Source organism: Ischnura elegans, chromosome 4 (genome assembly GCF_921293095.1).
Source record: "Ischnura elegans chromosome 4, ioIscEleg1.1, whole genome shotgun sequence".
NCBI classification, from domain to species: domain Eukaryota; kingdom Metazoa; phylum Arthropoda; class Insecta; order Odonata; family Coenagrionidae; genus Ischnura; species Ischnura elegans.
This window is the reverse complement of record NC_060249.1, coordinates 64843716-64866840: the sequence shown is the minus strand read 5'-3', so window position 1 is coordinate 64866840 and position 23125 is coordinate 64843716. Positions and strand designations below refer to the sequence as shown.

The 23125-nt window shown below is 38.9% G+C and overlaps 1 protein-coding gene across 4 annotated transcripts in view; it reads left to right on the top strand.

The window, feature by feature from the left end:
• The first annotated feature begins 19658 nt into the window (after positions 1-19658).
• Positions 19659-23125, top strand: part of LOC124157604 (protein turtle-like) — an 837486-nt gene continuing 834019 nt past the window's right edge. For all 4 annotated transcript variants that reach the window (XM_046532465.1, XM_046532466.1, XM_046532467.1 and 1 more), the window contains exon 1: positions 19659-21235. The gene's annotated coding sequence lies outside the window, so the exon portion shown is untranslated. The remainder of the gene's footprint in view (positions 21236-23125) is intronic.

The window sequence follows — 23125 nt, the reverse complement described above, 5'->3', positions numbered from 1 at the left end:
GTGAGCTTATTTTTTAAATAGAGGAAAGAGGTAGGTAGGGCGAGGGAGATAGATCCGTAGGGATTTTTTTGGGAAAATAAATAATGAGAACTACATCAGCCTCATTTTAACTAATTGGAACAAAAATGGGTGGTAGGCTTTACTGGTCAATTGTGTTCGTAAAATTTTGAATCGTAGTTTTTTAAGTGAGATGAATATGTTGCGGTATGTCTAAAAAAATTATTCCTCTTCCAGGATTAGAAGTCAGGCATTTAATGATGATTTAGGGATGTACTTCCGCGTTGCTGACAATAGTTTCCTTTAGCACGAACGTGCGGCTCGTAAAGTTTTTCCATTTTACTGGAGGAAAATGGAACCTGGTGAGGAGGAAATAAATGGCTTTTTAAAGTTCTTCGTCATCCCGATGCTTCCGCCCCTTCAACTTCTTTCAGAAAATAATGAAAGAAGCCTATTTATATTGCAGACTATTTTTCTCGTAAAAGCCGAGTAAAAGACCAGCTAGAGCTCGATAGAATTTCATTTCTTTTCAACACGTCTTCCAGATTCATCACTTTATTTTAGTTTTTTTTTTTTCGCGCTCCACCATTATCAATGCGGAATGCTCCCTAGAAGGATAAAAAAATAAGAGCATAGCATCTATTCTACCGAGTGAAAAAAAATCTTCGCAGCTTGTCGTTTTTTTTCTAATTTCCATCGTAAAAGATTTGAGGAGGTCGTCTCGGCCGCTCGTGCAATTCTGGTTCATTTGGAATTATTTACGTCGTTAAGTAGTTTTCTCCGCGGCTACATGGGTGAAAACAAATGCGCAATTAAAAAATTTCATCGATGTTACCGATCTAAAAATACCGGTTTTACTGATATCGTCGTCGTATATCAAAAGTCAATAGGGTAAATGTATGAAATACAGTTTTTTTCTTCTAGTTATTATTTAAATCAAATTATTTCCAGCTACCCATAGTTTTAGTTGATTGGAGCGTGATTTACTTTATCGAAATGTATTTCGGCTTCAAATGCTGAATTAGTTATCTGTTAGCTCAACAATATGCTGTGCCACATAGCGTGATCATTCGTCAAATATAGGTACTCTAGATTTTTGGTGCTTTTAACCTTCTTTTTAGATTATCAGCTAGCGTGAGTATTTTTGGCTATTGGTATTACAGTCACCTCCAGAACACCAGAAGATGACGTAAACCGTCGAAACCATGGTCGTGTTTTAATAAAAAATTCCGTGGAAAAACAATGGTTAAGTTATTAATTAAAAATGTTCAGCCGGAAACCACCAACCTTTTAGTCATCTCAGTAACAAAATTTCAACTTCACTATACAGCCTTTATGTATAGTGTCAAGATAGGTATAGTATTTCCAAAATATTTAGCCCATTATAAAATCAAAATGTTTTCTGCTGCAGTTGTTAAAGGGTATTACCTACACAGCCTTATTGTATAGTGTCAAGATAGGTATAGTATTTCCAAAATATTTAGCCCATTATAAAATCAAAATGTTTTCTGCTGCAGTTGTTAAAGGGTAGTACCTACATAGCTATTAAACTATTTCCAAGTTTCAGGAAAATGACGTTTACTTCGATTCTCTCGCTAGTGGAAACTCTAAGGAAAAAGGTGTGTAAATGATTTTCGAAGGAATTGTGAGTTGGCTAGTGTGAGATTTAATTTATCACTCCTTTACGGAATCCATTTGCGGGATTGGCGTGAAATATCTGCCTCGCTAGGAGCGCCGAAGAGATTTCGCCCCCGTGCGGCTGATTGTATATAAACACAATCCCTCCGCGGCAGCTTCCAGCTGTCTTTTGTTTGTTTTTCACGGCAACTGGCCGAGCGCGGGAAATTAGTTACTGAAGCCGGGAGTTAATTGGTTCGGCGGCGCGGCGAATCCGACGTTGTTCCTTTCCTATTTGCGCAGAACTTGCGTCCCTGAGCGCAAACAAATGAAAGCCTCCTCCCGCATCGTCTGCTATGGACTTCTCATTTTGGCCTTTCCAAACGGTTCCTTTCTTTGTTCCGAGGGGTCGGGAGAGAAGGATATCAAAACTTGGATGTTACAGCTCCTTGAAAAGTGGCCCCAGTTGTTCATTTGGCTTCGTTATATCTTTTTGTGCACGTGAATGGCTTCACCATTTTCGTTAATCTGGAGGAAAAATATTATTTTTCAATTTTTTAGGGTAAAAAAATATCTTCAAAATGTTGGCGGAGAGTAATAAATCGATTTCGTGGGATAGTTTTGGCTTTTCAGTGGCACATCCACAAGCTGTGCGAAGGTATCTTGGTAACTATGCTATTTCGTGGAAATTTTGCTCTAAATTTTCGCCTAATTTTATTTTGTAAATGATGCCATTTTTGCCAGAATAGAAATCTTTGACCCACTTGCCTGCCACAGACTCAATATTTTATCATTATCAGGAGACCTCGGCTGTAGAAGATAGTCTTCAAGTTCTCTCCTTCGGTCTTCATTCTGAGACGACTGACTAGGGGTAGGTTAATTTAAAAACAATACAAGCTGATTACAAACAAGGCATGAAAGCTCTATGATGAATAAAGAAATAAAACTAAGAAACATGATGAATTCATATAATTTATCTGCTACGCTTGGTCAAATTACTTAAAATACTTGAACTTAATCCTCAAGTTTATTCCTAGAGGTAAGGTAAAGCGTAAACCAAAGAACGTACCACTCATTACTGAGTTGTGCCTGCTTGTGCAGAGAGCTTACGTCAGGGTCAGGCCGTCTTCTACATTTTCTACCGAAGCAGGCCTTTGCAGATCCTCTTTTCTCGTTGACTTTGAAGGCTGTATTTGAGTGGAATTTGAAATATTTCTGAATTAGACGGTAACACAACGTTATTTTTGTTTTGGCCCATTTTCAGTAAATTGGTGGAATCCTTCCAGTCAAAATTTTCCCATTATATTTTGAAACATTACGCCGTAAGATTATTAGGTTACAGAAATATTATATTGCAGAAAAAAATTAAATAAATTAATCTATATTCTTCCAATCTTCTATTTTTGGTACATCATCTTTATCAGTAGGTACAGTTTGTATGAAGTACGCATTATTTAAAAATGCGATATTTCGTGTTATTAATTTTTTTTCCTGCTCTTTGCTCCATTTTTCAATGTCGTCAGATATCAAGTCTATTGGTCTAGTGTTTAGAGTTTTTGCAGAGCTGACATTAGTAGGTGCCCTAGTTTTATCTCTAGAGATTTATTCCGTAAGTCTCCAGAGCCTGAGTTTTGCTTCCCTGGTATTTTATTTGCCATAATTAAGGCCAACGGCAGCGTTAAGCGTTCTTCCCTCGAAAGATGGGAGATTTCTCTGAAGTCATTAGTTTGCCTACATACTACAAGCACAAAGCTCTCCTTAATTTAAGGTATCTTGACGTCTTGGAAATATATTACCTATTCTTCAAACGCAATTCAAAATGGGAGTATATTGCGTTTCTCTTGGTGCTGCTATGCTGCATTTCTGTTTAATAGCGGCAGCAGCCTAGCTTTCTTCATTTCTGCTTTGCCATATGAAATTCTGATATTGGATCCAAATTCTCTCTCTTAATATTCTCTATTTTTGAATTTGTGCTAGTGTACTATAAAAAGTACTTTCATTATAACGGAAAGAATATACTAATTTGATTAGGGTCGGGTCGGCGTTCCTAAACTCTCAAAATAACCTACAAGTTAAAATTTTCACCCGGCACTAATGAGGTTTAAGTTATAATTAGCGTACCTTGGATTTATAGTGGTCTTATATGTCGCAGTTATTACTTAATTTTGAATTTAGAAGTTTTATCCTATTTGAATTTTAAAAATCGTTTTCATAATACAGAAATGTTAATCACTATAACAGCATTAATATTTCAATTGAATCCAATTATCTCTGGCTTTCATGTACCCTTATTATTTTCAAGGACAGTACCGTTATGTGGGACATTTTTGTGGATATTGATGATAGAATGTAATGTTTTTTTTTGCCAAAAAAGGCCTCGTGTTTGACAAAATGTTGCTTTGGTCAGTATCATTAGCATTTATCAATAATTCTGAGATAAGTGTTTCAACCCTTCCATTTCAATTTTCCCAACAGCCAATATTTCCTTGGTATGACATAAATTCTAAACTTATGACCCACAGTTGGTCTTTCATGTGTTCTGATACGAATATATACCCTGTACTTTATTTTACTTTGTTACACTTGAAATTATTATCGCTTTTCCTTCTTGAAGTATGTTAACCAGCTGCACCTGATTGCCGCGTAAAATTTATTCAAATGAACTACGATTTTCTCGAGTAAAAGGTTATTATGCCTCAATTAGTGTTCAGGAAATTATTAATTTTTATCAATAAAATTGTAAAAGTTGTTGTAAGCGCTCTTACTGCTGAGAAATAGAAGGGCTAGATAAAATGCCAACAGTGAGACCTATCCATCCTATCACAAGTTGTGACCGGTTTCTTTAGCTCCAGGATATCTATTATCCCCGGTAGCGCCTCTTGAAGCATGCGATGCGCAGTCCGCGGGGCATCGTCTCTGTGATCGAGGTACTCGCCCCTCGTGTCGAAGTGTGCGTCACGCCTCGCGAGCACCCCGCGTGACGCGAGCATGTCATCCGGTGTGAAAGAGTCCTTAGGGGGGGAAAGGGAGGGAGGACATATGGGGGAGTTAGGGAAGGCGTGACTGCGCCTCTGCATACATTGTCGCTCCATTAACCGCCATCCGCGATCCACCCCCCTCTCCGCCTCCCACCTCCCTTTCCTCTCTTCAGATCAAAACTGCCCAACTTTTTCTTTTTTTTAGCCTGAATCACTCGATCATTTTTCCCATGCCTTCCGAGGAACAGCTACAGCCAAGGGGACTGCATAGAAGTGGCCCAATATCTTACAGAAGGTTGATTTCTGCTCCCGATTCGGTCGCGTTTTAATCGGCTTCCAATAATGACCGCGGAGCGATTCTGAGTGCAACGCGATCCACTTTTTTTCCGATATTTTGTTCTATTGTCTTTGCAAGTGCGATGAATAGCATTGAAGAATTAGAAATTTGAAAAATCACGCGATCATGAATGTAAATTTCGTTTGACACCCCCATTTTGCCTTATTTCCCCGTTAAAATCGGATCACTTTGTCCGTCAGCGACGCGAGTGTCGACTTTTATAAACCCATTTATATGCGCGATGGGAGACAACACATTTAGAGGCCAACTTGAGGATCCTCTTGTGTGATCTATGCAATAATGGCGGAAGAAATGACCGTTTCACGCATTCATTTTTCGACATTGAATGACACTTGTAAAAATATGGAAAGAGACGGAATAAACGATGGAGAGAGGGACGGTGGGAGTGACGGTGGGAATGACATTCAGAAAACTATGGGTCGAACGATCACTCTTGAAGTCCCTGAAAACCCATCGTTGGAGCTACCATTCTGAGCAGAGTCATAATTATGCATGTATATGCTTTGGGGGGTTGCAGGGGTCTGGGAGCAACCCTCCAGGCAAAGGGAAATTTTCCGAAAACAGTCATGCCTAAAAATTCATTTTACATCATTTTGGCATATAAAATTTGGGATTCACCCGTAATTCCGCGGGAAGTCATCACAGCAGGGAAATCATTAGGATAATGTAACATTCTCAAAGGCTACGGGGGGGATCCATCCCCCCCATAGCCGTTGTAACAGAAAGAATCTGCATACTTCAGGAGACAATTTTAAGCATTTTTTTATCCATAAACATGAGGTTGCAAATCCATAGCTTTTGAACTATGACAAGGCAAGCATTTTTGAATTCACTGTTGCAGTTACCATGAAAACGGTTTAACTTCGGTGTCCAGTCTTTTCGACATTTTATTTAATACTCTGGATTTTAAGGACGTTAAATAATCAGGGAGGGGCGAAAATGTGCGATTTCATTGAAACTATTCTATCTATACGCCACTGATACTGAGGAACGGAAAGAATGATTGTGTGATTCAGGCTTTAGCTCCCTCACCAAGGCAACATGTGCATCAGTGTCTTCTTGCCTCTGACCGGATGTCACTATGAAGGTTTAAAGCCTCTCTCGCTCACACACTCCCGAGAGAGATTATAAGATCCTCTGAACGGATATCGCCTTATGACGAACGCGACGGCTGTAACACGAAGATCTTCTCCCTCCCTCTCACACCTCCATCGACTTATATATTCTTCTCTCTCTCTACGGCAGGGAGTGTAAGCCGTTCCGCTGATGTGACGATTTTGTACTCGGGTTACACCCTGCCACATGCGTCGATCTTTTTATTGAAACTATTCTATCTGTACACTATTTATAAAGAACCTGCAGTACTTCAGGAGACAATTTTAAGCATTTTTTAATCCATAAACATGAGGTTGCAAATCCATAGTTTATGAGCTATGACAAGGCAAGCATTTTTGGATTCACTGTTGCAGTTACCATGAAAACGGTTTATCTTCGGTGTCCAGCCTTTTCGACATTTTATTTAATACTCTGGATTTTTAAGGACGTTAAAAAATTAGGGATGGGCGAAAATGTGCGATTATAACTGCCTGAAAATTAATCACAAAATCAATAATCTAAAAATGACTGAGGTTGCATAATCGTATTGTTGATTCTCGCTGAAAGCTCTCGATTAATTAAGCTCAAAGATCAATTGTTTCAGACAATTATATGTGCACATTTTCGTCCAATCTTAATTATTTATTGTCCTAAAAAATCCAGTGTATTAAATAAAATGGCTAAAAGGTTGAATTCCCAAGAAAAACCGTTTTCATGGTAACTGCAAAGTGCATTAAAAATGTTTGCTTTGCCATAGCTTAGTAACTAAGGAATTGCGACCCCATATTTATTGACAAAAATGCTTAAAATTGTCGCCCTACCACCTCCTGAAGTATTGTAAATTCCTCCTGAAACGCCTTGCAAATATATCAGAGTGGCGTCATGTCATAGCTACAGAATGGATCAAGGGAGAAAGGGAAGGATTTTAAGAAGTGCTTGTTTTTCCCAAGTTCACTACCCTCCAGTGGGAGCTAATGCGTAGAAAAAACGGACATACCTATTACTTCAATGTGATTTCTATGATAACAGGCAGTTCTGAGTTTTCCTTAGATGAATATCTTCATTTTCCATGTGTGTATTAATATACGAGTATTTCATATTTCGGAGTCGGTATAAAGCGATATTAGCTTCTTTAGTGGATTCCCTATTTAGCCAACGATCAATGAATGTAATAAAATGTATTTATTCGGATACCAAGCCTACTTTCTTTTGGCATTAGTAGTTAATTTTAAGGCAATTTCCGACTGTCCTCACTAAATATCTAGGGTTCCATTCGTGAAAAATTATTCTTGCTACTTTCATTGAATTATCGTTATTTGTGAGGCAACTCTAATTCTTGAATCTAATTACATATAAAATGGTCCTCAATCCGTAAACATATTAAAATTGTTGGCACCAAAGCTCTGTCGTCAATTTACTAGGGTTCGATAGTGTTATTGACACCATTGAATCAGCAATTTAAAGTATTGAATGGACTTGTTTGATCAAGTGTCAAATATTTTACCGGATCAAAATTCTTTGTGACAAAATTATTTCAAAATTTTCCCCGTTATATCCAAAAACATTTTTGACACTTAATGGAATCATTATTTAACTTAGTACTCATTGACATGTTGCAATGCCATACAATCCTTGCCTTTGACTGTTATTTTATTGCGTTTTCCTCTCCTAAACTCACTAACTTCGTTGATTCAATGCGCCCCGTGCAAGCTCACGCTAAATTTAAATGGAATTTGCCACACTAGAATTGCCAGTGATTTATTCCGCTGGATTTTAATGCCCCTAAGCCTTAATGCCGTCGTACAGGAGTCAGCTTTCCTGCTTGACAATGCCTCCATCCGGCTTGAGGAACGAGGGGAGATACTTTAAGGGACGAACTTTCAGAGTCGCGGGACCTTAAAGGGGAATGAGTTCTGCTCGTCACATGGAGCAATCACGACACGGATAAAATGGTACGTAAGACGATTTCGCGACGGTGCGCACCTGACTACATCTGGGTGGATAATCCATCTTAATCGAGTAAGGACGTTGGCAAGATAGTCGCGAACGCGAAGGAGGTGGAGCGGAGCGGGGGACGGTTGGAAGTGGAAAGGTGTCGGTTATTCGGTAGACGTCCGGTAAGAACTGGAGCTGTAGCACGCCAACGCGTAAATCCTGAGATCTTGCAGAACTGAGCCAAAATCTGAATTGAATCGAATTTTTAACCAGTGATGAATGTACTTCAAATGATCGACATCACTTTTTCTATTTTTTTATATACGCTTTCATTATTTTTATGTGTTTCATTTTTTGAAGTTCCTTTGTTGTTTGTTTCATTTTATTTTTGATTTTTTTGTGTTTTGGGCTGAGTTAACGCCTTTGTTGCAGAGAGAAAAACATGGAGTTGTTGCGGAAGGAGCAATATTAATACATTAGGGATAGAGAAAGATAAAAGATCAAGTGATATTGAAATTTTCCTTTTATGTAATCTCAATAATGTCTTGCTGCGACGGACTATTGTTGTTCTTCACACCCTTTGAGTAAAAACATTGCAGGCACGTTGCTGCGTCCCTTCCACTAAATGCCATATGTTGCCAACTGTAGCTGGCTGATATTTATCTTCCTTGTTGAATAACTCACTCCAACGACCTCATATATTCAATATTAGATACTTTTTCTCGGCCAAAATATTTAATTTAATGATACACGGATTTCCTCCGTATTGAAGGCGATTAAATATATGCATAAAGGTCTCCTTTATTTGACAAGTATTTACGGATGAGATTCTTCATAATTTATGCCTTAAATTTCCTGTGCTCATTAGTACAATAAATATATATTTTTCTTCATGCTCATTCAGAACCACACCAATCTGAGATATAATATTAGTTTTGATGCAATCTGTAGCAATAGGTTTTTAAATTCTAAAATCTAAAATTAATTTGAGATTATTGAGCGTTTGGGAAGCTTGGACGTAGACATATTCATCCAAATCATAATTTTGGACTTGTTTTATATGGCAAAGTTTGCGGTCATCTAACCAACGAAGGAAATAACATGCATGTATTTAACTTAGCAAAATAATATCTAAAGTCGTCAAAATCAAGTTTTGAAAAAAGCAGAATGAAGGACAAGCATCGACCCCAACGAGTCGTGTAAAACTAGAATGACTTTAGAATTTATCTAATAAATTTGAATTACTCATTAAACGGAGGCATGAATCTACCATTCATCCTGGCACATTATCATTGATCTGTAAAACCCAGAGAAATGGTTGACTCATCTTCAGTTTGATAATGCCGCACTTGTTTTTGTAGCAAAGCTTGATGCTTACGGTCATATTCCCAATGAAATAAATTCCATGCGTGTATGTAACTTTATAAAATAATATTGAAAATTCCTGAAAATAAAATTTGAGAAAAACGTTAAGATGAACAAGTATTGATTTGAAACCCCAAGGAGTTAAATTTGAATGACGTTAGACGAATTTATCTAATAAATTTGAATAACTCATTAAACGGAGGCATAAATCTTCCATTCATCCTGACATATTATCATTGAGCTTTTAAAACTCAGAGAAATGGTTGATTCATCACCAGGTTGGAGGGATGGAAGATCTGGCCGAAAGGCGGAGAAAGCATTTTCCAAAGCGGAGAAGGAGCATTAGTAACAGGGAGGCAAATGACTTTATCTTAGGAAGGGAAGAGAGGGAGACCATTAGGTAACTTCTGCCACTTAAGGTCTTTGAAAGTGGAGAAATGGGAGGGGGTGGGGGAAATAAATTGGAGGGTATGATAAGAGGCAATGGGGAAGGGGTGGATAGGGGGTTGGTTGGGTTGAATAGGGCGAAATGCGAAATGTAAGCCGTAAGGAAAAGCGTTTGCTAATGAGGGTCGACAGAATTATAACATTCGCATGCGCTTTAAGACCGGTATGTTCACCTCGCAGCGAAATTAATCGAACTACCCATTCAAAAATACATCGATTTTTTTCATGACCTCAATGTATATATTAGCAATTAGAAACAATTCGTTTTACATAGGCAGAATCAGGCGGAATTTATATAATAATTAATATAGACTTAGAGTATAGGCGAGGGGAATTAAACGCAAAAATGTTTGCCGACGCTTAGATATTTTCTTTTATCTTCATCAGAGCTTATGTGCACTTTGTTTACAAATTGTTCGATTTACAATCGGTAAAAAAGTGCAAATAACGTATAAAATCGTTTCAGGCTTGAGTTTGAGGAAGTTCGATATATCCATGATAAAAACACAAATCGTAATTTCCTTAATTTAATTCAAAATACAACTACCAAACATGGTTTCAACATATTATGTCATAACCGTGAAAATTACATAATATTTTGAAACCATGGTCGGTAGTTGAGTTTTGAATTGAAGTTTAAAAATTACCATTTGTGTGTCTATCATGGATAAAATACAAATAAGCCCTGATGAAGATTTAACAAAAAATCGATACGTTGGGAAACATTTTTGCAATGCATTTCCCTGACCTATACTCCCAGGCTATTTTAATTATTACTTAAAAGTACACGCATATCATAGCCTATAGTTGCATGGTCACAAGCCCTTTGATCATATTTTTTTGTGAAAGAAGTACGACTCCATTAAAAGATGCGAAAAACAGCGATTGGTGTCGTGATTGGGTTCTCTCAGCGAAGAGCGAAAATAGGCTTCCCGGCAGAATCAATTGAGGAGGAGTGCAGTGAATGGGCTACAGGAACGTATTTTTGTGAAATTCTCTTGTAATTGTTGGGAAATTCAGTTACGTTCCGTAGAGTTTAAAGCGAAAACCTTAATAGCTGAAATGAGGCGCACCTGCTCTACGATTGATTGATGAGTATACAAATAAAAAGAGTGCATTAAAAATATTATCAAACAAGATTCGATTCTATGCATTTCTAAAAATCTGGAATGCTAAATAAAATTGCGTCCACATAAATTGGGTGGTTTCCTAAAATTTTTTTATTGCCTAAATCGAAAGATTATTACTCCTGGAGTACGCATTTAACGCTCTTAGATTTTCGAATGACGATATCTATTTTTCGCGATTAAACGAAAAGTGAAAAATTTCAAGTGCGCGAAAACGCAACGGCTAAGTAGGAATGATGGGAAAAGTCCGTGTGACGTATTTCTGGTTCCCGCTGCCGCCCTGTGAGGTGACCTTGAGGCGAGGCTTGAGCTCTGATACGACGCAGGCTTCTAGCAAGTAGCTGAGTACCCTGCTAGCAGGTAGTGCTTGACTTAAATAAGGATTATTACTACCTTATCAAACGAAGGAAACTTTCCGACCTTAGACAATTTTAATAAGTGATTATTAAGAGATGTTTCCCTGAGCTCTGTGACTCATGCATGCATTGGTAATCTCAGACGATGTAAAACTCCTATCCTCTCGTGAAACTAGATCCCTGTGAAGTCACGTGGAGTGGAATCGCATGGGCGCCAATCTGGCCTTTTTCAAATGAGGTTAAAATTGACCATTGCCATTCGTTTAAACTGGGATTTCTGAAACCAAATAATTTGTATATTATGAATACAGTAATGGTGGGTAGCAAATCGCAATCAATGCATTTCGTTTTGTTTGATGAAGGAAACTACCCTATTGGGAAAAATTACCTGGAAAATCGCTGGGGTTCCGTGGTACATAAGAAAGGACCTGAGGATAATTCTTATCCTTAGTAAACTAAAAGCCAACTTTGTGGAGTTTGAATAATCTCTGGCCGTTACCAATAATAGTACAATCAAAGATCTCTTGTACTATTTCTAACGCAAAAGATAAGTATAAAATTCCCAAACATGATTTCCTTCCTAATCATATTCCTTCCCTTTACCACTCCTATCTAACACACTGTGACTTACACATGATCGATAATTCCTGAAATGAAAAATATTGAAACCGCTGTAGACACCCTTGAAGGCTGGGAATAGCGATAAAATAAAATAAGAAATTCCGACGTGGTGGGGCTTGGCCAAAAATTAATAAAATATATAAACGTCAATTTGACAACGGTGCGAGGTCATCAAGGCCAATGTTATTCCTAGAATAATTCAAATTATTGAACCTAAATTAGGTTTACGTAGTATGATGACATGAATTCCATGTGTTCTCATTTCATTTCGATTGTGAGGCGGCAGAAATTATTATGTAAGAAATTTTCATGATACTCATACTGTGTGAATTAATTTTAATGAATTTTACATAGGTGTTGTACAGTTGAAGAGAATGATAAGATCACCCCTTTACACGGTCATTATTTTATATTGCTGAAATTGAACCTTGTTTAACCGATGTATGGGAAAAAACTCAGAGAAGTTAAAAAAAGACTTTTGTCACACTTACTTCCGTGATTCATACTTCCTTACTACTTAATTTTATGATTAGTCATTTTGAATAGTTTTATTTATTCATTTACTTGCTTCCTACTCGTTTCCATGAATGCTTCAATTGCGAAGATTACAGTAGCTTAAAAACAAGACGGCATACCCACTAAAAGCACTCAACCGGAAATCGGGGGATCCGGGTACGAATCCTGTTCTAGAAAAATGATTTTTTTCTCTGTGGATTCTCGCACAATTTGTGCATGGCGGGTGGCTCCGTAAAGATATCACCGTGGCTAGTCCCGGTATTCTTAAAAAATGAAATTATTGAGATATTCATGGCTGACTTTAATTCTGACTTCGGATGTTGTATTTATAAATTCCGATAACTATCTAACAATCTCGTGAGAAAAGTTTTGAACTTGAAGAAATTTAGGATTAGCAATTTTAGCCAGGTTTTAAGTTAGTGTACTCCGCAGGGCGCCGTTCTACTTTTAATGTCATAATCGACCAAGAGTTCGCGGATATCATCGATCGATCTATCTTTTGGAATAGCCATGAAGACATATTCATAAGATATTAAACCGGAGATAATTCTGCGTCAAGTGAAAGAAAGCTGGGTCAGCGTATCTCTTGAGACCTCTCGCCCTGTAACACCCTCCTAAAAAATTCCTAAGTGAGAAATGTGATGGGGTTATCCATGCTAATAAGAACCAATGTCAGACGATAGAGATCCGGCTCGTAGATGCAGGTTTTCATTCCCAACCCGGAATTTTTTGCTCTAGTGGCGACTACCCTCGGTACATATACTCAGTAGACCACTATCGTAGGGGTATCTACATTTTATAAACCCTCATGATTGACTTATATGAAGTGAATCATCTGATGAAGAATACAGTCATCCTCTGACTCTTCATTTTTCGGCATAATTACATTTAATAATGTCTGCAAATAACTTATGATGAATCCTTCAGCATTCTGTATACGAAATATTTGCCGAATTAGCTGATTTAATGAAATGTATGGTTCTCCGATGCTTGTGAATTCAAAACAAAGTGTCAGTGTAGACAATCCTCATGCCTGCGAAGCATCCCCTGATTTGGCTCTCCAAGGTCTTACTCCTATTGTCCCATTATATACAGGCATTACAATCTTTTGTATGCATGTTAAAATTATGTACGGATATGGATATTGAGCAACTGATGACCGATAGTATTGCCATAAATAATCATTTGTGTTCACTACATACTTCTCTAGTTGTGTGCACGCATATGAAGCAGCGAACTGGCTAAGTATTGTGTTACATCTTGATAGAGAAGAAGGTGGAGTATTTCATGCGAAAATTCTTGATTTATATTAACACCAATTGCATCCAGTTTTCTAGGAGAAAAATGTATTTTAAATGATTTTTTTTCCTTTCAACGAAGTTGATCGTTCCTTTCAAAGAAGAATCATTCATCAATTTGCCACTTCCGTGAATAGGAAGGTTTTGTAAGTCTTTGGAAAACAGAGAGTTTGTGTTACTCATAATCACTCTTTCTTTTGCCGGCTTAAAATAACCATTTCACGAGGACGGATTTTCAGCTTTGTAAAAAAATTTCGATTATCTCGATATAACAAATGAAATTGATGCCTCGCAGTAACGGAAAATAACCACCTCGGGCCATAATTTCTAAAATTGCATTCTCCATTTACATTCACGTCCCTTATTTGTTAAACAGGAATTCAATGAGAAATATTTTGAGGCCAATTGACGGGTTATTTGCCTTTTGAATTGAACAACGGAATGACCGTTTTACATGATAACTCGTTTTAAAATATTGCGACGCATAAAGCTTTTAATTGAACACAAATTCTTTCTGACATATCTACGACCAGAATTGAATTTTATTTATCGAGCGTATCCAAAACAAATATCCCAAAAAAAAAAACAAGCCTCTAGCAACAATTCAGTGAAAATTCCAATGATTTCCCCTCGTTAATCAGTGCAGGGCATGAAAATGTGCCTTATCGGTCTCGGTAACTAAAAGTAAGAGGCGGAAAAGTTGTAAAATGTTTTAAAAAATGCGCCATTCACAGCCATAAATCCTAATTTCAAATAGTGTGAGTGTATCAGCTTAAGTAAAATACGTTTGGATTGGGAAAAATGGAAAATTCCGACTCTTCTTCCTTTAAATCACGCATCATGCCTCTGAAATGCTAATTACTGGCTGCATTGGTATTTTTATAAAATCATCGCACACGCATTAAAAAATTGGTCCTCTTTTTGAGATATAGCAAAATGAATATAGAAGTACCTACCTATAGCATAAAATGTTACGCTGACTTCTGGGCAAAATGTCGAATCCCCATCAGATTGTTGAAAATTTCAAGTTTTCAGTAATACTAGTACCAGGTGGGAAACAGACTGGTATCAGACGTTGCATTAATAGTATGTGGTTTAAGATGTTACGAATCTAATACATCTAGACTAAGAACGCACTGTCAGTATTATGGAATTTTTCATTTTGGAGTCATCTACTGACGTGGATATAATTAAAAAAAACCTAATTTCGCTAATTTACACATGACTGTGCTTCTGTTATGCATGGCCAAAAATTCGTTCAGAGAACTGTAATGAGCCTAAATAACGTTATATATCACGTACTTAATTAAATTTTAACGGGAACTCGGCAGTTAGAGAATAGTCCTTAATGAGGGTCGTGTTTCATTATAATTATTTCATAAATTATTTTCATCGTCAGATAAAATGCTACCAACTAATTATTAGAATAGTTAACATAGTAGTGCGTTGCGGAAATGAAAAGGTTTACTTTTATGCATATGGATTACATGAAATCAATAGGGGCCGTCCTCATCAGGATGTCCTACGTTCAGAAATTTTACCGTGAAGATGTTTAATTTGGGTTAGTCCAGGGGTCTCCAAGCCATGGCCATCGGGCCACATTCGGCCCGACACATAATTTCATCCGGTCCGCCGAACAAAACCCTGTTTGTTTACTTACAATTAATACCTAAAATTAGTTAATCTAATCTGGAACCTGATTTAAATGAAATTTTGAAGTCAAAACGACAGTATTATTCGTCACACTAATTAAGTTGCATAAAATTATGGGCAGGAATTAGTTTACCCTGATTTTTTTCCAAGAAGTTATTTTTTATTTTTTCCATGTTTATGCTCTAAATTATTAGGAAATTAGATTAGTATCACTGATATGTAATTATTATTTTATTATTCCTTCGTCCCGCATAAATATGAGAAATATGTAATGGGGCCGCTACATTGAAAGTTTTGGAGACCACTGGGATTGCCGAAACTCCGAACTCGAGAAATCAAACCGATAACCTGGAGCCGAATGTAATGAAGAACCCCAGTAGGGACAGCGATGAAACTTTCAGAAGCTCTGCGAAGTACGGCAGTACTTAAGAAAGCAAATTTTATTGCCCAAGACGTGAACATAGATCCTGAAGGTTTGTGCGGAGTGGTTGAACCAATTAAGCTTCGACCATAGGGAGGGAGTTTGCCTCAATGGCTTAAATGACTGGAAAGCTTTAGAACTTGCAAGCGGACTATTTCACCATTTAGTAAATGATCGTTTGCGATAGATTTTTAACTAGCAAGAGACCCTCACTTTTCCGTTTTTCGATCCGTTTGCCACCTACGTCTAAAGCCATATGCGGTTTCAGGGGGGGTCAGGGGTACGTGCCCCTCCCCAAAGCGATGGAAATGAATGCATATGCGCAAACAACTAAACCTTGAGCTCTGTGATGTAATGAAGTACTGCGTATCTTGGGTAGGAAACATAAAAAACTGTCCTTATTATACATTTATACTACTTATTGATATTTTCACATTTATAACTTTTATATTAAAATAAAGAGTATATTTCGCCCATTAATTGTTGTACGTTATATTTAATCCCACATATGAGGAGATCATTTGCCTGTCTGAACTTTTTGCCCCCTGGAAAATCCGCCCTTGTATAAAGATATTCGCTGTGAAAAACCGACAGTCCTTAATTCTCACACAGACAAATCGATGACGCCACGCGCTTTTGCCGAACTGGTCGGAGTTTCTCAGCCAGTCTTCCTTACTTCGCATCAACCTCGCTCGGTTTGTTGTTTCTGATAGTTTCGCGAGTGATTATTTTCTTTAGAAAGTGGATATTCCTGAAAGATTTAATGACACTCTAATGTAAGTAAATGGAATTCTAATGAAGTCACCAACTCATCGAAAAGAGGGCGGCAGATTCCGCATTTTTTTTATTACTTTAGTATTATTAGAGACTAGGGTAGATTTTTTCCTGTTGTCTTGTATCTCCCTTCCTACTGAATTCTTATAATGAATTCCGATTTTGGTTTTAGCTAAAAGATACCTTTCTGGGGATGTACCCCACCCACCATTGTCTGCACTTATCTCCGAAATAATAAATATTGCACTTGTACTCCTAGCCTTCTAGGGTCCTCCTGTGGTTTCTACCCTGTTGAAGCTTTGCATTCTAGATTGGGGATTCTATATGCATTCTAGGATGAGCTCATTGAACCTCCACACCGTCTATGCATTCGCGAGGAACCTCAACTACAATACCTTCCATTCTATCCAAGATTTCATTTTCCTTTTCTGGGTTCCTTCACCACACTTTTTGATGAATATTCGATCACTCTTCTGCTCAACCCTTAAAGATATTAAAAGAGAAGCCAATTTGAGAGACTTTTCGTCACCTTAGTTCCCAGAACACTGCTATGGAGTACTCAATTGTTGACCAGGATACCTTTTATTCTGAGTATTCCCTTATATGAAGCGTTTCCACGTTTTATACGCCGGTATTTTTACAATCATAGCAAGTGTTCGGGCAGCGAGTTGCGCATGAGACCCCGCTTTTATATATATCTTGAAAGGCCATGAGTTCTTCAAGTTCTACTGAAGTACTTAATTTATCTTGCTTTGTATTGAATTTTAGTCCAGCTGAAGTACTCTTTAAACGGTAAATATTGCGAGGAGGTTTTCTTTATGTTTTAGCCACTTAAACCAACGAGAGGCGACTGGAGTATATAAGAATGTTCCAATTTTCGTAACCAACGCAAATGGCTGAAAAATTATGGAAGGAAAATCAATGCAAAATTTTAACAATATGATATTTCATTGTTTATCCATATTTTAACATACAAATCCCCATCCACCAGACTTGTGCCTTTAACAGGTCCTTCGTATTAAATGGTAGCAAATTATGGAATGCCTTAACCCGTGAAATACTTAGTTCCAAAAGTAGCCTAAAATTTAGGCAAAGTCTCTTTTTAACTATCTGTTTCTCAAACAAAGTTCACGCTCTGATCTGCCATAATAAATGTAATTTAATTCTACGTTCGGTAAATTGTCTTTTTGGTTTGCTTGTATCACATTAACTTTTCTTGTATTGATTGTATTACTTAAAAAATGGTGCGCTAAATACTGGTATATTTTCGCGCTACGGGCGATTATTAACTCACGTGAATTATAGAATGGGACCGAATAGCTTCCGAGCGTGTGACAAATTTCGTTCAATATTCTGTGTTGGGATTATGAAATAAAATACTTTTCTCTCCTTCTCTCCCATTCTCTATTTTTTAGTGAAAATTTTAATTTTTAAAATCTCATATTGTATATCTATGTCTTTAGACTTCGGTGCTGGATTCCCGCAATGATAAATATAATAATTCCTCGTTCTTGGTATTAAGCCCAGTGATGTTTTCATTTCATAACGAATGTACCTCATCGAATGATGATGGCAAAAATTGCTTCTCTGTACTTTCCCGGGAAATTGCATTTGGTAATGAGACATATACGCTCTGATGAAATTTCTCGTCTAAGAGTAGGAAATAGGCTGATTATCTACTATGGAATATGAATAAAGTTAGGCGGAAAACTGACGTTAAGTGCGCTTTTGGTGCTTGATAATCATGATAAAAAACAAAACCATTTTTTTGTTGCTTTTTGACGTCAGTGACGCTTAGATGTATGTATCGCATCTTCTCATGTATCTTACCTTTTTAGTCGACTCTTAAACAGTGTGTGCGTTATACACGACGCTGCGCGGCTCTTCCGAGCATTTCCATTTTAATTGTTACGATGTGAAATAAATATTGCGGCGTCGGAAGTATGACACAGAATTATGAATTCTTGTTAAAATAATTTTCTGCTATTTTCTAAGATAATGAGTTTTAATAATATAAATGCGGTTGTTTTTCCACTCATTATTACTCCCTATCTTATTTTGGTGGTTTATTTGAAAACTTCTCTCCTCAAATTTTATTGCCCGATTCCCGTCTTGCGCGAGAAAGCGTGAACAGGAACGGTATGATAGAATTTTTTTAAAACTGAGTATAGCGAGAGTAGTTACGAGGGCAAGTCAATTGTTAACAGCAAATTTGTTTTATCTTTACTTATTTTGTTAGCACTGTTGTTTTACGTTGATCACGCATGCCTTGTTTACTTATAGTTATGCCTTTGCAAGTTTCCGGCTGATACGTTAGTTTCGATATCGCTGTCGTTCTGTGAATCATGGCTGCTCCGCTTTCTAAATGCACCAAAGAAGAGCAAGGTTCAGTGATCCGTTTTTGTGGTCCGAAGGCGTATCAAGGAACGAAATTTATCGAATACTTTCGGTACAGTACGGGAAGTGTTTTGCCGCAGCGGAGTGTCTATGAATGAATTGAAAAATCCCAAAATAGTCGCACAAGTGTTACGCACGATGCGAACGATGGAGACGGATGACGTTTACTGCCACGAATCAAGAAGACATTGAGCGTTCACATGAAACGATTCTGTTAGATAGAAGAGCAACTATTGACGAATCGGCATATCGTCTGCAAATTAGTCACGGAGCCTACGAATTTTGTTTGAAATTCTTCGGTAGTATTGTAGTATTTTATATGCAGAATAGTTGAACTACATTGCGGATAATAATTGATTTATCCTAGTATTTTGAGTTGTTCAACCACAGTGAACCCGCATAAACTTATTAACACTGTTTTTCCTTTTTCCTCTCCAAGTATAAAGTTCCCACACTACTATAGCTGTCGATCGATTGGCCAGTTTTGAAATCCTGCCGCCAGAGGCGCGTCGTCGGATTGGCCCTCGTCTCGCGCATCCCCTCCCCTCCGGTCCTTCTGCCACCCCACCCCACCGCGCCCTCCTCTTCCCAATGCCTCCCCACACCCCTGTCCCCTCCGCCGCGCAGACGCCATGGCTTCGCCTACCCCCCCTTCGCCCCCGACCCCTCCGCCTACCGCCTTCAATGCAGTGGAACGAGAGAGGCCGTCGCCGTACGTAACAGACCCCTCAGCGCCTCGTCGTTCCGAACCAACCGAAAACCACGGTTCATTCGTGCGGACTTTCCGCTCTCGAAAAAGTGTGCTACAACGCTCATTTCTGCGCGAGTTTCTTCAGCAAATTCCGCGTCGGCCTTTACACCCGTCAAGCGAGAAAATTCCATCCCGGTTCTCGCCTGTGAAAAAAAAATAATCTGTGATCGAACGGTGTGGTGTTCATCGGTGGAGGGTGTGGACTCCGGCCCGGCGATCCCCCCGTCCCTCCCCGGGACTCGCGGAGATGCCATCGGCGCCGTCGACTTCCTGAGTTGTTGTGTTCCTCTCCAGGCTTGGAACTTCTTTTAAGAATCCAAGCTCGTTCCCGCCAATCCTCATCCGAGTAGGTCGATCCCAGGTTGTTGTTGTGTTTTGTGTGTTGGCTGCACAGAGCAATAGAACCCCCCCCCCCCTTCATACACCCTATATAATACCCCCGGCCTTGCCCCCTCCCCCTTAATTCAGCCCAGGTTTACACCCCTTCCCCCCACGCCCCGACACCTCCCTTCACCCCTTAAGTTTTGATCTTATTTCTACCGCACCTCACCTGCACTCCAGACACCACCCGTCTCTGGTGTTCGATATTCTGGCCTGCTGGAAAAGGTGGTGATAGCTCGTCGTAACCTTTTATTTTTTTGATACACCCTCCTCCCATTCCTTGGAGCAAGTTTTTATCGCAGTCCCCCAACTGTCGCCAAAAAGGATTTGGTTTCGTGTGTGTTTTTCAACAGTGAGTGCCTTCTGGTCAATCTGGGTGAATAGGAGTAGAAGTTTCGTAACGTGACAGATTTACTCCTGGAGCGTCTTGTGAAAGCGATCAGCAAATCGTCGTCGTCCGCTTGAATTTTTACATTCCCTTAACTTTTTGACCTTTCATTCCCTCAGACAGATTTCGACAGGATATTTTAACGCTGTTGCATTTTTTGTCGAAAAAAGCACGAGTGATTGTACCCTGAAAAAAAATAATATTTCGAATGTCTCACGAGCGGTCCAATTTTTTGTAATTGGTGCCTTCTTCCATTTCGAATAGGTTGGATCGAGGTAGCCCGTCTCTTCCGGCACGAAATTTTTAATTTTCGAGCCGCCGAAGGTAGTGTGTTTTGCTACACGAGTCATTCACATCATTCTACGTGTGCTCCCGAAAGCTTGGAGAGTTTTTGGTTGCTGTTTGTTAACGTCAGTGACTCCCCATTGTTGAGAGACTGCTCCCGCTTTAATAGAAGACAGAAGTGAAGATTAGGAGGAAAGGTCTAACTATACTTCCCTTTGACCTCGGCGAATCACGAATATAACCAGCCAATTCACGCGCGTGCTTTCACGGGAAGTGAATACGTTCTCGGCCGTGTTGAAGAATGGAGAGCGATTGACCAGGAGGCCTGGTGAGGACTGAGGAGAAGAGAAGGCGAGAAGGCCTTTTGCTGACTGCGGAACCGTCCGACGTCCGAAAAGAGGCTTTGCGTCGCGGTGCTGTGCTGAAGGGAGAGGCGAGAAGTGCAGAGACCCACCTTTCCCGCCACTTATAACAGGTGAGCTTTTCCTTCGCCTCTTACTACTCATGAGAAGTGGGCCCTTTTGTGTGTGCGCCTGTGTTTGGGGGGTGGGGGTGGTGTGGTACTCGCTCGCTCGCACACTTTCCTCACAGTGTTTCCCCACCCAGGGGCGAGGGTGGGAGGGGGGAGGGAGGAGGAGGAAGACCGGCCGGGGCCCAGGCTAACCCCCTCGAGAGAATCTCCTGCACTCCTCCCTCCGGGCTCTGACCTCGTGGAAAGGGACCTCCTTAGCCTTTTGTCGCCCGCATCTCTTCCCGAGAGAATCAAAGCACGTTTACCGGGGTCCGACTTGACTTTTTGCGCTCGCCTTTTGTTGTGCACCCTTCAATGGCTGCGTAACAAGGCAATGCAAAATTTTTAAGGGAAATATGGCGATACCTGTCGTCACGAAGTGTATGTAAGAACGCACTATCATTATGATATATTTTTTAATTTTCTCAGTCTAATATATGTAGCCATATACTCATCTATTTTTCATGTGCTGCCGCCCATTTTATCACATTATCTTTGTTCATGCAATTACATTTTTGTATGATTACATATATTGTATCTCTCCACGAGAGAATCGAAGCACGTTTACCGGGATCCTACTTCACTTTTTCTTGAGCTTCCCTTTTGTTGTGTAGTCTCCAGCGGCTACATAACGAGACAGTGCAAAATTTTTAAGGGAAATATGGCGATACTTGTCATTGCGAAGTTCATATACCAGCACAACATCACTATGGTACTTCTGAAATTTTCTCGGCCTAACATATTCAAGTAATAGCCATGTACTCATCCTGTTTTATATATACTGTCGCCCATTTATGTAACTTTATCGTTGTTCTCATAATTACATTTTTGTATGATTTTACAGCATCTCTCTCCGAGGGAATCAAGGCACATATACCGGGGTCCGACTTGACTTTTTTGCGCACGTCTTTTGTTATTCTTCAGGGATGTGTTCTGTGAAGGTGGCAGGTCAAAATTTTTGCGGAAAGATGGCGATGTCATAGCGAAGTGTGTATATTAGACAAATATTAATATGATGTATATTTATTAACACTCTAATGAAAGCAGCGCTATTTGTCCTTTACATCAGGGTTTTCATAACAAGGAACAATTAAATGTACACAAACATCTATGCCCTGTATAGGGGCAACATACCCACCCGAGACGTTTATGTTTTATGTTTTTCCGAACGGATAGATATGGGAATTCGTTTTTCCCCCGAACCATTAAGGACTTTAATAAACGCTAGTCCCAACCTCGTTAGAGCACTTCATTTTTTTCCATTTGTAAACGGCTGGATTCCTAACACCCCCTGCCACACGCCTTTTAGGCGGCTCGCGGGGTATTATGTAGATGTAGATGAGACTCGAATCTACGACCTACGGTTTGGCAGGCGAGAGCTTTACCCGTCGCGATCCAGGCCGGCTGAATGTATGAATTTTTCTCGATCTTCACTCCATATAATTGGGTTAAGAATGCCAATGTTTTTGCGGTTAAGTCTGCCACCTTCTAGCCTTAAATTTTTATTTTGTTTACATTCAAATTCTATTTAAAAAACACCCATTGCACTCAATTAGCCAGTTTTTTCTTGTTACGGCTCTAAATTTTCTTTCTTATAGTTTTCATTACGTCTTAATTGCATTTGAGACTGACTCCTCCCATTATTGAGTTTCTTGAGTGATAATGTATTGATGGGTCGTGGAAAGAAAAGAGGTGCGTATTGAACGAAATTACGAATTGTATTTAATGCTATTTTCAATAATTATATCATGATTAAGTTCTGTGACATTGATGGCATTTTGCTTTATACTGAGGTCTGGGTTACCTGTGCGAACGGATGATAGTTTTTGTATGAACACTATGATTTCTAATGTC